We start from the raw sequence: 15,183 nt of genomic DNA, 5'->3' as shown, positions 1-15,183 counted from the left end.
GTTTTTTTTTTTTTTATCACAAGTAATATCGTTATCGCGCGTATCGCATGTTCTCCTCATATCGTGCAGGCCTGGTAGGAACTATACGGTTCATTTCAGAGTGTAGGCGATGTTCCAAAGCGGCGGCGTAGAAAGGCTGTTGTCTGTAGGTTTCCAGAGTGACGAGTATTCCTTACAGAGCGGCGCCCTACCCTTAAAGACGTCTCCTTGTGCAATGGGACTGCTCCTTGCATAAGCAGGACGCGCTGATGTTTGAACTTGTTCCTCGGTTGCAGCGCTGTGGCTTGGTGGAGGGTGTTGGTTTTGGTTCTAGTTGATTGATAGAAGCTGACTGGCTTCATGGCTGAGTCACATGCTGTTATTTATGGCCGCTAAAGAGCGCCAGGGGAACTGGAGTCTCCCAGTCTCATCAGAGTGGAGGATTGATGTTGGTGTTTTTCAGTCGGGGAGGCGACATTGAATTATGACTTCTAGTATGGGGGTTTCGGATGTTTAATCAGATCCTTAGTCTAGTTTTCTTTTTTTTTTTTGGTAAGCTCTTGCTTAATGTTGATGTTGTGTAGATCGTGTCGCTGACGTGATTCATGTCCTCATTTTGTTTATTTCTCAAAAAAACTATACACCAGAACCATCCCTGTGCAATTATTTGGAAAGTCAATATTATCCAATATATTGGATATTGCAGTGGATCGAACATGCAGTCACATCGTGGACATTTTTTACTCTTAATGAAGTTGAGTTGCTCGAGTACATGAGCATCCGTTTGACTGATGAGATTGGCCTAACGAGCACATTTTGTATCTTGACATGGACTCAAAAAGGCTTTGCATCGACAAACAATTTACTGGCATGACATCAGCATAGGGTTGGGCGTCGTTTTGGTTTGAACAATTCTGATTCCAATAACAAGTCTTCCTGTCGATTCCGGTTCCTATCGATTCTCGATTCCCATCCATTGAGGGGCGGAGTTGAAACGGGTCGCAGGCTTATTTCACAGATAAGAGGAACATTTATGCTTTTTCAGTGTTAAATAAGCAACACCTTAGGGAGCTGCTTACTGTGCTCCATGGCTGCAAGAGAACAAGCTACGGAAACCGGCTTGTGTTAAATTTGACCCCAACGAACGGATCCGAAACCAAAATTTTCTAAGCGTTTCCATTGGAATCGTAATTTTTCAAACGGTTCCACTTTGGAACCGGCCCCCGATGCCCAGTCCTTCATCTGCAGCTAAGACGGACAGCACTGACAGGACCATGTCCCGGTTTATTACATCCTGGTAGTCTGAAGACGCAGTGGCGCTTTCTTATGTCCTATAAATAGGACGTAATGAAAATCAAAGAGCAGAAATATATGACTTGTATAATTGTGGTTCGTGACAAACGTATGTAAACGTATTTTGGACGACAGTCTGGCACAAACAGAGCTCCGGAGGCGGCAGCACAGCACCTGACAGAGCTGTTTGTCAAAGCTGAATAAAGATGAGACGAGGAGGATGTAAAGTAGGTTATCAGAGTGTGATTCTGCTGAGTAAAGCTTTATATAAGTTGGAAAGTTAGCCTTGTTTCCCCCTTCAGCATCAGCATGAAAACACACACACACACACACACACACACACACACACACTCTGTCTATCTCTATCTCTTCATCTCTTTGCCCCTTTTTTTTACTGGCATCCCTGTTTGTCACTATGAGTTTACTTCACTTTTCGGAACATGTAGTGCTTTTTGTTGTTCTAGTCCTTTGCATGACAGTGCAAAGTCTGGTGCAAAGTCCAGTGCATGTACCCAATGTGTGTACACACACACACACACACACACACACACACACACACACACACACCTGCAGTGGAGACAGACTGAGCAAATATACTCAGTGTGGCTTTGACAGCTTGCCAAGGGTTAGTTAGGGTGCTGCTTGTTAGCTCATGTTCAGACTGGACACTCAGTACTGTTTCCTGTCCAATTTCCGTGTACAGTTCCAGTCATCCAGTTAATATTCACACACTACAAGGTGTAATATTACCATTACTAATATTAACAATGAGCAAATGTGCAAGCAAGTGCACACTTTCAACATCATGTTGCAAACACAGCAGGGTTAAAAGACTGAAACAATCTGAAGCTAGAAATATATTGGAGGAAAAATAAAAATAGAGATAAGACGAAAAAATGTCACGAAGAAAGGATAAAAGGCTTTGACGAAGGCCTTTGAATCAGAGTTATTCTGAATAAGTGGTTTTGAGGCTAACACTGATTCTGCCAGGCTGAGAGTGATGGAGCAGAGAGTGGAACAGTGACAGTCACATCCTGTACTCACTTAATGAGTCATTTAAAAGTCAATAACATCATTTCCAGGGACACTGGGCTGGGAAGGTTTTATTTTTAATTTTTTTTACTCTTGACAAAGCTAGCCATTTGCCCTGCTAGTCTTAATGCTAAGGGACCGATCGGTGGGATTGCTGTGGACGCAGTACACACGGAGATACACTGGTATAAGAGCTAATGAGGTTTAACCGTGTCTCCAGCTAATTTACAGTTTTTGTCGATTGCTAAACGACAGTGGGCACAACTGGAGTCACATGTGCAAAACTCTAACTCCAGTCTGCACAGCAGCAGTTCACGTGGACCAAACTCTAGTTTGTTTTTCATTGCTTGAACACAGTTTTCAAAACTCTACACACGTATCCCATGACTTTAACCACAACGTGCACAACACTGTAGATTTACAGCACTTTGTTCAAATGCTAACACACTGCTGTCAAAACTGTTAACCACGCATTCAAAACAGAATAGATTTCAGTCTGGTGCCTATCAAACACTGTTGATTGCAATTTTAGCTGAAAGCCTAAGTAGGTGTCTTGTTTTAGACTAGTTAGTGAACATATACGGTATTTATACAGAGAAAGCTCAGAAAGTCTTTTTTTTGTATACAAACACCAAATAAGAATGAAACAATTATACACTGTACCGTTTGAGAGAAACAGGTAAAAGAGTGGAGATACCAACATGTCCAGATAAGATGTCTGAGGTTATATACACAGTTATAAAAAAACTATATCTTTAAAATAGTAAAACTGTGTTCTTACTGTTTTTCAGAAAGTAATGGAGGTGAAAGCAATAGAAACACCACATTCATTTTTATTTAGAGATGATGCAGACATCCAATGTGATAAAGAAAACTTGCCACATGATGCTGGAGAGAGGCAGGATTAGTCACACTATTCTTTGGTACTGTTATGTATCTTTTAGTTTTTTTTCCCCAGTAATTCCATAAATTACTAGAGACAAAATACTTTATTGAAGAAAACTGCTGATTTTCATTCCTTCTTTTTTACCTTATGTAAAAATTGGTATGCTATACAATCTATATTTTTTCCTTAAATAAACTATTGAGTAGTGTCAAGTCACTCAAATTGTTCAAACTATAAAGATTATAAAGTTTGTAATTTGTGTATTGGTGTTTGACGCTAGTGTTTTCACCCACATGTGACTCCAGTTGTGCCCACTGTCGTTTAGCGATCGAAAAAAACTGTAAATAGCTCACGTTACTGTATTGCGTGAACAGTTTACTTCATTTAATATTGTATGCGGCGTTTTCTTTTGCTGGGTGCAAATGTTCCACCAAAACATGTTCCAAAACATGTTCGCGAGACTATTCAGCAGAGCCACCGTCCCTAGGTCCGGAGCTTAGCGCCGCCAAAGACGATTGTGATTGGTTTAAAGAAATGCAAAACACCCCAGAGAGTTTTTTGTTGTTGTCTTATCCCAGAATGTATGTGTGTTGTAGCCAGACCTTGCTCCACAGCGCTGTGAAGGTAGCGCTGTCAATCTGAGACTAACCCCACCCTGACTCCAGCTCTTCAGCTCCACAAGACATAGTTTGTAAAAGTTCCCCCTAAGGTTTGAATATTTGCGGGAACTATGAAACGATATATCAAAACCAGTGAGTGGGATTTTAGATATTTGTTTTTTTAACACAACAAAGCATAGCTTGTTTTCGACACATTCACTGTTCAATATGAAGCTGTTGTGAAATTCTGGCCAACAGAGATGTTCCTCAGACAACAGGACAGAACTCATTTAATATCTGCCATCCTGCCATGTTGCAAGGTCTCTGTGAATGTTTTCAGTTGAAGTTGAACTTGGCCCTCTCTCGTCAGAGCGTGCTGCTCTGGGTGCAGTTCAACCCAGCTGTTTGTATAGCTGATGTTGACTCGGACTTCTGTCTGCGAGGCTGATGACACTGTCAGCCTGCCAGACTGATTTGACACGGGCACATTTAATTGGCTATGTTGTACATTTTTTTCCGGTGAGTCATTGTGTTGTATTTCCATGCTCCTCTAATACTGAAAAAGGGTAGTGGCTTGGTGGTATCTCAGCCTCGGCTTCTTTTTCCCTTTCCTCTCATTGTGTTCCTCCCTTTGCCTTCTTCGGGCTGCTCTTTTCCGCTGAGGCTGTTTGTTGTTGGTATCAATAGAGTACCACGTGTGCTCTCTCTCTCTCTCTCTCTCTCTCTCTCTCTCTCTCTCTGGTTGGGTCTGTCCATGATGACTGCCTTTTGGCTAGTTTTCATTCCTTGTCCTTGTGTTGTCCTCACAGCTAAAATAAATAATGTTTCAACATTTCTTTGCATTTTTTTCTAGGCTTCTGGCACTTTTTTTTTAGACGTTTTTGTCGCTTTTTGTTTGGTTTCAGTTTTTTTTAAAAAATATATTTCTGTTCCTGTTTTGTCGGTTTGTTTGTCCGATTGTCACTTTTTGTCATTTTGCCGTTTTTGACTCTTTTCTGAAGTTTTCAACGTTTTTTTGTATATACACCACTAACACCAAATTATTAACACTCGTTTCAGACTTATTCTTGGAATTCATGGTCAATAAACCTAATTTTTATGAAATCATACCTCATTTTTGAGTTTAAAAAGCAGAAATATGCTATAATATTGAATAAAACTCCCCAAATGTAATGAAAGAAACAAACTGATCTTTAATTTTTTACTTGTGAAAAACATTGTATGAAACCATCCATGTTATTTTTGGGCAATTTTGCCCATTTCTGATATAGAAACTTTAAAAACGGGCCAAATTTGACCCGAGGACAACAGGAGGGTTAATAGAGCAATGTTTACGTTTGAACTACTTTATTTTACCATCATTACTTTACGTTACATAACCTGTAGTTGGCTGATGATTGTATCCAAAGTGACTTAATGCATTCAACCATGTGGGTACATCCCCCAACAGTGCAATACATCTAGGCTACTTCATCAAATATGCAAATATTCTAATAAGAAATAGAGAGAGAGGTTTTAAATTTGGAACTCTGTACAGTTTGTTTTTTAAAGAATAGACTACTAAAGTAAAATACACGTAGTCAGATTCACATGTTTTTGTTTTTGTTGGGTTCATGAGAATTTTGGGACTTGAAACCGGGTCACATGCCAGAAAGAGCTTGAGAATCTCTGTGATAAACCATCGTCCCTTGGCAGCCGGAGTCCAAAAATATCAGAACTGGCCCTCATTAAAACCCACATCAGTTAACTTTACTTCAACCTGTGAGAGCATCGCGGGGCCATAAGGCTAATGTAACCGGTACCAGGGGAAATGGAGCTGAAAATAAAATGTGGGAAGAAAAGGTCCCTAAGATGAAGAAACATAACATTTTGAACAGGTTGGGATGTTGCAGAGTCTCGGGTATTGTTCAATGTTCTTGGACTTTCATTCCACACTCTCTGACCGAAAACAGCTCTACGTTCTAAAAGCACAAGGGGGCTGCGTCGGTGATCCGAAGCCAAAGCCAGTTTGGTTAACAGATCTGTTCATTACAATTTTACAACCCCGGAAATGTATCCTGGCAGCAATTATTCTGTCTTTCATTGTGACAGTTGCGTTGCAATGTGGCAAACGTTCAGCAAGGCTCAAGTGATTTTCTGTCATTTTCTAAACAGCATGCCATAATGTACTGTACGACTATATCCAAACTACTACAACGGCCGAAAACTCTGTGACCTGTATGTGGCTTGACCCTTCACTACTGTACATGTCAACATGTCAGGTGTGCTGCAGCTGTGAGCTGCTTTGAAGATGTTAAAGACACATTTTGGTTTAAAAAATATCTTTTGCAAAGTTCACGCCTCCCGTTCACACTCTTCCAGCGTTTCCGAGCCCATAAAATGGATACATTTGGAAACACTAATGTCCACCGTTTTGGTTTTAAAACTCCGGGGTTGCGTTGTAGTCTGGACGGACACAAACGGAGACTTTTGGAAACGAGGACGCAGATCAGTCAGTCTTATCAGTTAGGTAGCTTATGTACCTTTCAGTAACAGTTCCACCTCTGCTCTCTGCTCTTACTTTTTACCATTGTAGTCCTTTCAACAAAGTATTTTCTGTATTTTCAACGTATACATCTATGATTTTTAACCGCAGGGTAACGTCAGACAACCTGCTTCCTGTTTACACCCTCACGTGCATGCCCAGTGTGTGTAAATGGTAGGGCACCTCTTAGTCGATTAGTCGACTAATCGGTCGTTTTGGTCTTAGTCGACTAAGATTAGTCGATTAGTCATTTCTTATGCTTATTCATGCCTAATTATTTATTTCAGGAAACTTCTGAGCACATTTATGGTAAACACAAGATTTAAAGTGGTGCTTTTGCAGGATTAATTGTGGAGAAACTCAGTTTTAAAGATGGTTAATTAACTACATTTATATTGTGCTTTTCTAGTCTTAACCACCTCTCAAAGCACACAGCTCTGTCAATTAAATCAACTAATCGATTAGTCGACAAAATCCTATAAGTGTTAGTCGACTAAGAATTTCTTTAGTCGAGGACAGCCCTAGTAAATGGTCACGTGATAGGTGTTAGACATGTTAACATGGTCGCAGATTAGTTCTGCTCTTGGAGTTAGAACTCTTATGTGAATGGAGATTGTTTTTGTCTCAAAATGCAGCTTAAAAATGAAAAAGGTAGTAGTGTGGATGTAGCCTGAGACGAGGCTACCATCAGAGTCAGCCGGTGTCCGCTTAGCTGACCAGGGAGTGGAGGGAACACACATGAATTAATCCTGAGGCTTGTTCTGGTGGCAGCTGAGAGTTTTCTACTGTAGGTATTTACACTACACTTAGTGCAGGTAGTCACAGTGAAACAAGTCTTTTCTTTTCATGCCACTTCCTACTTCTACTCCGCTACATTTCAGAGAGAAATACTGTACTTTTTACTCCACTACATTCATCTGACATCTTTAGTCACTAGTTACTTTACACATTATGATTTTTGCACCCAAAACACATGTAGTTTATAAAATACAATGCTTCATTATCAATAAAAATAGCCAACTATATAACGGCCTACAAGTCCACCTGAAATGATTAGACCATTAAACACACAACTGGTTGGATCGTTTTGAGGGTTTTTCTGCTTTAAATACTTGTAATACTTTAAGTACATTTTCCTGATGATACTTACATACTTAAGCCAAATTTTCAATGCAGGACTTTGACTTGTAGTATTTCTACAGTGTGGTATTAGTACTTTTACTGAAGTAAAGGATCTCAGTACTTCTTCCACCGCTGGTATCCAGCTTCATATGTCGTTGAGTGACAGGAGTGGTTGAGACTTGTTGTGCGTGCTGGCCAGTTGAAGGAGAGCGTGTGTTTTCCCCCGCTCGTGTTTTGTCTTATCGGACGAGGCCCCTCAGGGCAGCAGAGGGGCGAGGCTCTGACTCTCTGCTCTCCTGTTCCAACACGCCACCTTGAAAGGTGTCTGATCATTCCTGTCCAACCACTTCTCTTCACGACAAGCGTCGGTTGAAAATAACCCACAAGTGACAAAAACAAAGCCGGCCTCTGGTCCCGCTGCTATCTGTCTAAATATACATATATATGTCCTTCTTTGGATATACATTTCTGTCCAAACTGTACACAAATACAAAAGGAATGTAACTCTTAATCAACTATCAACTCAACTGACAACATTGAATGAATGTAGGAGTTGTTACAGCTTGGATAACACACAGCAGGCATGTCTGTGTCCTGGCTGATGTAACAACAACTTGTCCAAATGGAAAACATTTTTTTTTTTTCAGTTAACATATGATTTGTTTTCTTCCAGTCGCTATGTAACACTGGAATGTTTGTCATCTTATTGGAAAGCCGTCATATCTGATTTCATGTGTCCTTATTGGATTATTCCACTTTATTACAGCTATTACAGGCCTATTGTCCCTGTGTTGGCTCTTATCCTAATACTAACATTGTTTTCACCAAGTAAAGTGCTGCGCTTTGGGTAACATGGCAGCATTGAAAGAAGTCAGCTGATCAGACAGGTTGTAAACAAACCCAACATATTGAAAACAGAAGACAGGTTAAATTATTACTAGGGGTGTAGCTATACATCGATCTGGATCGATATATTGGTTCAATCAGCTACGATCCAATATCATTGATGCAAAAGTGAAAATATTGAAACATATTGCCATCTTTATTTTTGATATTCCAATATATTTAATATATATATTTATCTTATATTTAAACTTTTTGTGAGTTGACATAAATGTATCTGAGTGTGTTAAATGGACATTAATGACATAATTTCATATTGATCGCAGGCCCCTGAATGGAAACGAATCGAAATAAAATCATGGCAGACTTTGTGATATCAGAAGCTATCATATTGTTGTACAAAGAATCAATTTATTGTCGTATTGCGATAAAACTTGTGTTTTACACCCTTAGTTATTACCCAAGCTCTTATTATGACTATTAGCCCAACTTCTCTGTGCAGTGGGGGATCATTGCTGACATCAGCTGCAGCTTTAGATAATCCGGCTAAATTCTTGGCTTGTTTACAACCAGTCAAGTTGTAATAAAACGAAATGATCCTCCTAGCAAGACACTGAGCCTGCTCCTCTTCCCCCTCTGATTATTGCTCTTGATGACAGCATCAGCTAATTCAGAATTCAACAGTGTTGTGTATGTGGCCTATTTACACACGTATGTAATTAAAGGAATAATAGGTTACTTTTGTCAGTTGGTGGCTGTAAAAAACGCGTTTAAAGTTGTCTCCTCACCCATGGGGAGGGAAGAGAGAGAGAGAGAGAGAGAGAGAGAGAGAGAGAGAGAGATTTTTTTTATTGTTATTTGGTTTTCCTTCATATTGCTTAATAACTTGTTTTCATATTTGTGTTTTATCCTAATATTGTGTTAATGTTCATATAACTGTTCATTGTGTCTGAGTATTTGGACATATTGTATGTTGAAGCTTTGGCAACATTGTTTTTGAAACTTTCGTGCCAATTAAGCTCCTTTGAATTGAAGAGAGAGAGAGAGAGAGAGAGAGAGAGAGAGAACAACGTGAAAACATAAAGTAATGCAGGCTATACGGTACAAAGAGAAAATGAAATCGCCCTTTATGTTGAATGTATTGAAACAAAAACAAAAAACGCTTTTCTGTGCCTGATCACAAGGGAAAAAGCTTTGAGAAATATAAATCAATGAATGCATATAAAGAAAAGACACAAGTTGGCTGTATAATTCCACTCTAGTCTTCATTGTATCTTGTCACCCTAAGGGTTAGGGTTAGGGTTAGCATAGGACGATTGCAGCTCATTAAGGCTGTCGATTGCAGGTCAGCCACTTGATATGTTTGTGTGCGAAGCTCGGGTTGCAAAGTCACAGTACATCTATTGTGAATCCTCTGCAGACTTGGTCTCTGAGGGAGGAGGCGCAGGTGTGGCCTTCAGCAGGCCAAAGGCTACACAATCATTTCAAGATTCTTCCCTCAGATGTGACAGCTCGTGTACATAAATATGTTTGTCTGTATCTGATTCAATGCATAAAGACTAGTGATCTGTCTCAGGGGTTGCTCTGTCATTGGCCCAATGCATAATCCTTATCAGGAATATACTGGATGCATAGATGGTTTTCTAAAATATGGTCATATATAAGTCAGGTGACATGAGAATAAGTTGATTGAATTAATCTAAATGTACAAAACTTCTGTTCTCTCATAATACTGTTACACTTGATATGTGCCCTAGTTCTGTCTATGTGACAGATGTGCATGAAAAGCCCCATTTGTTCTGGCTTTATTATTCATGGGGAAATTTGGTTATTTTATATTTGCTGATCTGTTCAAGTGATTTCATTCCTGTTTTCCTTTTGTCCCATTTCATGTTTGTTTTTGAATATTGATGGGTAACTCTCTTTGTTTTTTAACTATATACCTGTATCTTTCAACAGTCTCCACTAGTGGCTGTGAGGCTAAATGCTAATGTCAGAATGTTAGCATGCCCACAATGACAATGGTAACATGCGCATGTTTACCATGTTCACCATGTTCACCATTTTAGTTTAGCGGGTTGGCAGGTTCATAGTTGCTAATTAGCACTAAATACAAAACAGGCAGCTGCTGGGAATGTCATTAGTTCTGCAGCTACAGTATTTGGTCATAAACCAAAGTAGGCTATTGGACAAATGGAAATTTTGACCTGATGATGGCGCTAGATTAAAAAGTCCAAAGATCAAGTTATTACAATTCAGCCTTAGGGTGGCATGGATGTGTGTACCAGATTTCATGGCGATCTATCCAATAGTTGTTGGGACATTTTACACAAAATTGCAGGTTAGCTCAAGAAGAATAGTCAGAGAATCAGAAATATTGTGTTTCCTCCGGGAAGCATGGATGTCTGTACACAGTTTGGTGCCAAACCATGTGCTGGTGGCGCTACAGAAGAAATCTGGGGATTACCACCATGGATATCTGTACCAAATTTCAATGTATCCAGTAGTTGTAAAGCCATTTCAGTCTGGGCCAACTAGTGGGCCGACTGACTGACATTGCCATTGATAGAACCATGTTGGTGGGGTTGCTAAGAAGCAAAGGTCCTCCAAAACAACATCATCCTAAATAACCAACTCAGTCGTAACATAAAGGTGCTGTCAGATCGGAAAATGAGTCCATAATCAGATGACTTTGATCTTTTATCTTATACCCAGATTAGTCTGACGAGGCCTGTGTGGCTTTGCGAGATTAGTGGCTCTGACAAGAATGTAGACTTCTTTTAACCTTGTTTAACGAAAGAAATCCCGTTCTTTTTTTTGTCCAGCCGACTTGTTCACCTTAATCGGAGATCTCTGCTCTTTGGTAATGCTGCTTTCAATCCGCAGCTCAGTCAGAGAGCTGTCGAAACCTGTTGTACCTGCAGCTTTACTACCCGACTCCGTAGAGGTGTGGCTGTCGTTATTCAGTAAGGAGAGTTATCTTTGTCCAACTGAAGGTTTGTTATGTCTCAGTCTTCAAGTCAAATCCAAACACTGGTATGTAGTCGTAACCAAAGTTCAGAATGTTACCATTACATATCTTAAATCATGCCCTACGGGTGTGTTTTAGTTCTCCAAGAAAAGTGCACTTACCTTTGTTTCTGCTGCAAGAGAAATGCCACAGTAAGAGAATCATGCCAGCAGAGCGTGGGTAAAACCAAGAACCTTAAACATTTTTTTTTTTTAAACTCATAAAAGTCTTAAATACCTTATTCTCATTAACCCTCATAGGGTAACTTATTAAACAAGGGCTTTAGGGTGTGTGTGTGTGTGTGTGTGTGTGTGTGTGTGTGTGTGTGTGTGTGTGACTCAATAGCCAGAGTCAAAGGGTTAACACCTGTAGGTGTGTATGTGTGAAGTGTGCGCTGCTGGGCTTAGCCTCTCCCTTTATGACAGCAAACACAACTATCAGCCGGCTGTGAAAAGATGAGTGTTCATTCCTTTGGGGCTTTTGTGCTGCTTTCTCTCCGTTCTTGTGTTTACGTCAGTGACTGAGGCGACTGATATCTGGAAGTGATATCTGCACGATGGTGGAGACGTTGACACATGACGAGTCCGATGAATTTAGATTAAATGCAGCTTTATTCAATGTTGAACATAACTTTCATGAAAGTGAGACAACGTTGTACACACTACCAGAGCGTGCACAAGGGTGCCTGTTCAAACATCAGAGTGACTCCTTTTTACATACTCTCTGTGGAACTCACATCTTCCAACCTATCTATTTCTGTGGGCTAGTGTTCCCGTCAAACTACCCTTATGTGGCAGATACTTAGATTCACACCTTCCAGTCTATTTCTTTCTGTGAGATAATGTATCCTTATAATAGATGAAATACATATGAACCCATGTGAATATCCAACCTATCAGCGACCTTCATCCATGTCCGCTGCTAGCTGATCCTCTTCCGGGAACACAGGACTGGGGAATACTCAAGTCCAAAAAGAGTTCAGGCTGAGGGCACGTTTAGACCAAAGGAATCCATCCGATGATTCGCTGCAGGGTTGCGCGGCGGTGAGAGTCTCACTGAAACGGCCCATTTGTGTGACGTCCTGTAGTGTTCTTTAACCCCCCCAATGTAGAACAAGAAAGAAAAGAAACGGGGGGGACAGAGGGAACGGTCAGCTGTTCCACAAACTCCTGGGCAGTTCAGCACTTGCGGCAGCAATAGAGGCAGGGGTGTTTCCTGTGTCCTGTACGGGACTATCACACCGCCTCAAAACACACTGACAAGTTTAATGACTGGTTGCACGATTGGCCACCGCAGGATGACATCATGTTGCCTTTAACCAAAACTTGAATCAGCCTCAATTTGTCGCCGCAGGCCGCTGCAGAATTTTCCAGCTCCCCCCTGCGGTCCCCAACGCTGCAGCCCAAACGCACTCAGACTCACCTTTTTGCCGAGACTAAGTAAGACTAGTAGAGCCTTTGTAGTAGTGAAGCTAAAAAGTATGGTGCTAGAGTTAAGGTCATAGGTTTTTCCATCCATCCAATGTCTATACCCACGTGTCCTGTTGTGTGGGAGACAGGACACATCTAAGACTGATCACCAGCCTATCACAGGAGTAACACACACCGATAAACTAATTTGCATCCTGTGCATATTTTTGGACTGTTGGGGAAAACACATGCAGACACAGTACAGAGAACATTCAGACTTCACAGAGAAAGACCCAAATAGCTCTAATGGGTTTGGGTTTGGAACACAGAATCTTCTTGCTGTGAGTAAACCACTGAACCACCACGTGGTCATAAATATCTTCAAGGGTTCATCCTTCTGTTTGAGCATGAGTGTGCTTTGCTAATCACATGGTTGTCTGCCCATTTGATGATGAAATGGCTATCTAGATTACAGTTTGATATTTCTTGTACATTCAATTCCATGCTCTGGAGACCATGAATATGCACAGCAAGTTTCAGAGCTATGTGTACAGTATCTGTAGATTTCTCTTGCTCTGGAAAAAAGTGTTGGACAGACGACCATTACAACATCCTTTGTCCTTTTTTTTTTAAATCAGACTAGGAAGAGTTGTCATTCCGTCATTGGTTTAACCAAGATGTTAATCCTGTATACATGTACTGAATGGCCTTCAGTGTTCAGAGTTCAGAGTTGTATTGACTTTTGAGCAACAAAAAAAAAACGTTTCTTAGCAATACTGTACTTTCGTTGTATATGACTTGCCTGATGTATATTGTGAAGGTGAGCATTGCTTCCATCTGTAACTAGAGTTATCACCAAGTTGTGAATGAAATGTTCTCACAGCTTTGTCAGTTTTTCATGCATGGCTGTAAATCAGTGTGGTATGTCTGTGAGAAGGAGAGCTAACTGACTTGCTTTACATCTAGGCCATGTTATAGGCTGCTTTATTATCTAGCCAGCAACTGCTTCAAAAGTCATGGACTGAAGAAATATCTCTCATAGATGTGTGATATTCATACACCTTTTAACACAGTTGTCCTAAAGTACATTTAGTTATATACTATTGTACCCAGTGGTGTCGCTTGAGAACAGCAAGGTGGAGCATTCTCCCTGATCTAGCCTAAGCCAGCCCAAGTTTCTCAAGATCTTTCGAGTTTTGCCTCCTGATGGTGGGACATGAGGATTAAAAAAAGGTGGTCCTAAAAATAAGTGGATTGACATTTTGTGTGCAGATGATGATTAATAGCGTCTAACCCTAACCCTTTGTGAAGTTTAGTGGACCCCTAACCTTTTCTAGTAAATCAGGTGCCAATTTGACTTTGCACTCAGGAAATATACAGCATCACACATCATTCAATCACTTCTTCTCGCTTCAGAAGCTTGATACTCTCTGTGTCTAGGCTACTAGGAAACTGTCCGAGTGGAGCGGACACCTCCGTCACAGAGTCTTGGTCTGGAACATGCCCAAGTCGCTGTTAGCAACCCTGGTTTGGACTATAGTTCTGGAGGCTGGCTAAACATGTGAGTGATATCCACGCTCCGTCTGTGCATCCAGCTTGAAGCAAAATCCTGCTTTTGTCCCAAAGTCAATCAATCCATGCGCACCAGTAGACCTGGCAGCTTTTCAACAGCCACCTTACGGCTCTACGGAACAGCAGTGGCTGCATTATGTTGGGCCTGGTTGGTGCTTTGCATACTTATGTGGAGAGATCTAGGGCCTTCAGGAAACGGGACCAGTTGTTTGTGTCCTGGGCTAAGCCCCACATAGGCAAGCCTATCGCCAAACAGAGCCTTTCTCACTGGATAGATGATGCTATTACACTGGCCTACTCGAGCTCAGGCCTTCAGATTCCAACTGGGTTGTGGGCACGTTCCACCATGAGCTTTGCAACCCCTTGGGCCCTTTCGGGAGGTATACATCCAGGATATCTGTACTGCAGCTCCCTGATCTTTGCCCCTCATATTTGCAAGGTTTTTATAAATTGGATGTCACATCCCAGAGCCTGGCTCTTGCGGTCCTGAGCGTGGGCTCCTACGTGGACCTGTCCCTACCACACACTTCCGCGTGAGGGCGACTGGCAGTCAGTCTTCAAGATAAGCTTGTCTAGCAATACGGGAGTATCCATATCCCATAGTGAGATAAAAAAAATGAATGCTATGAAAGTAACACATTCTCAATCCCAGCCCGTCAAAAACCAATGCTTGGTCAGGTGCCTTTGGCGTTAGTTACTGATGCTAAAAGTCTTCTTTAGCGTATCAAGTGAGACGCAGCCCTTTGGCGTCATTTTTGGAGGCGCTTGGTTGGGACTCTTGGCGACACTTTTTGACGCTCTGGGTCGGTACGGATTCGGTGTAATTTTTCAACAATCTGGGTAAAACCACTTAGTTAGGGTTTGGGAAAGATCGTGGGTGGGTTTACAAAATGTACGTTTCAGTGACATGAACC

At 41.1% G+C, this 15,183-nt stretch overlaps 1 protein-coding gene across 5 annotated transcripts in view; it reads left to right on the top strand.

Moving 5' to 3' along the window:
• The window catches only part of plekha6 (pleckstrin homology domain containing, family A member 6), a 99,306-nt gene that overhangs the window by 39,394 nt on the left and 44,729 nt on the right, over positions 1–15,183 (top strand). The gene's annotated exons all lie outside the window — the stretch shown is intronic.

This window comes from Perca flavescens, chromosome 4 (genome assembly GCF_004354835.1).
Source record: "Perca flavescens isolate YP-PL-M2 chromosome 4, PFLA_1.0, whole genome shotgun sequence".
NCBI classification, from domain to species: domain Eukaryota; kingdom Metazoa; phylum Chordata; class Actinopteri; order Perciformes; family Percidae; genus Perca; species Perca flavescens.
The sequence above is the reverse complement of the archived record's forward strand: the minus strand, read 5'-3'. Positions and strand labels throughout refer to the sequence as shown.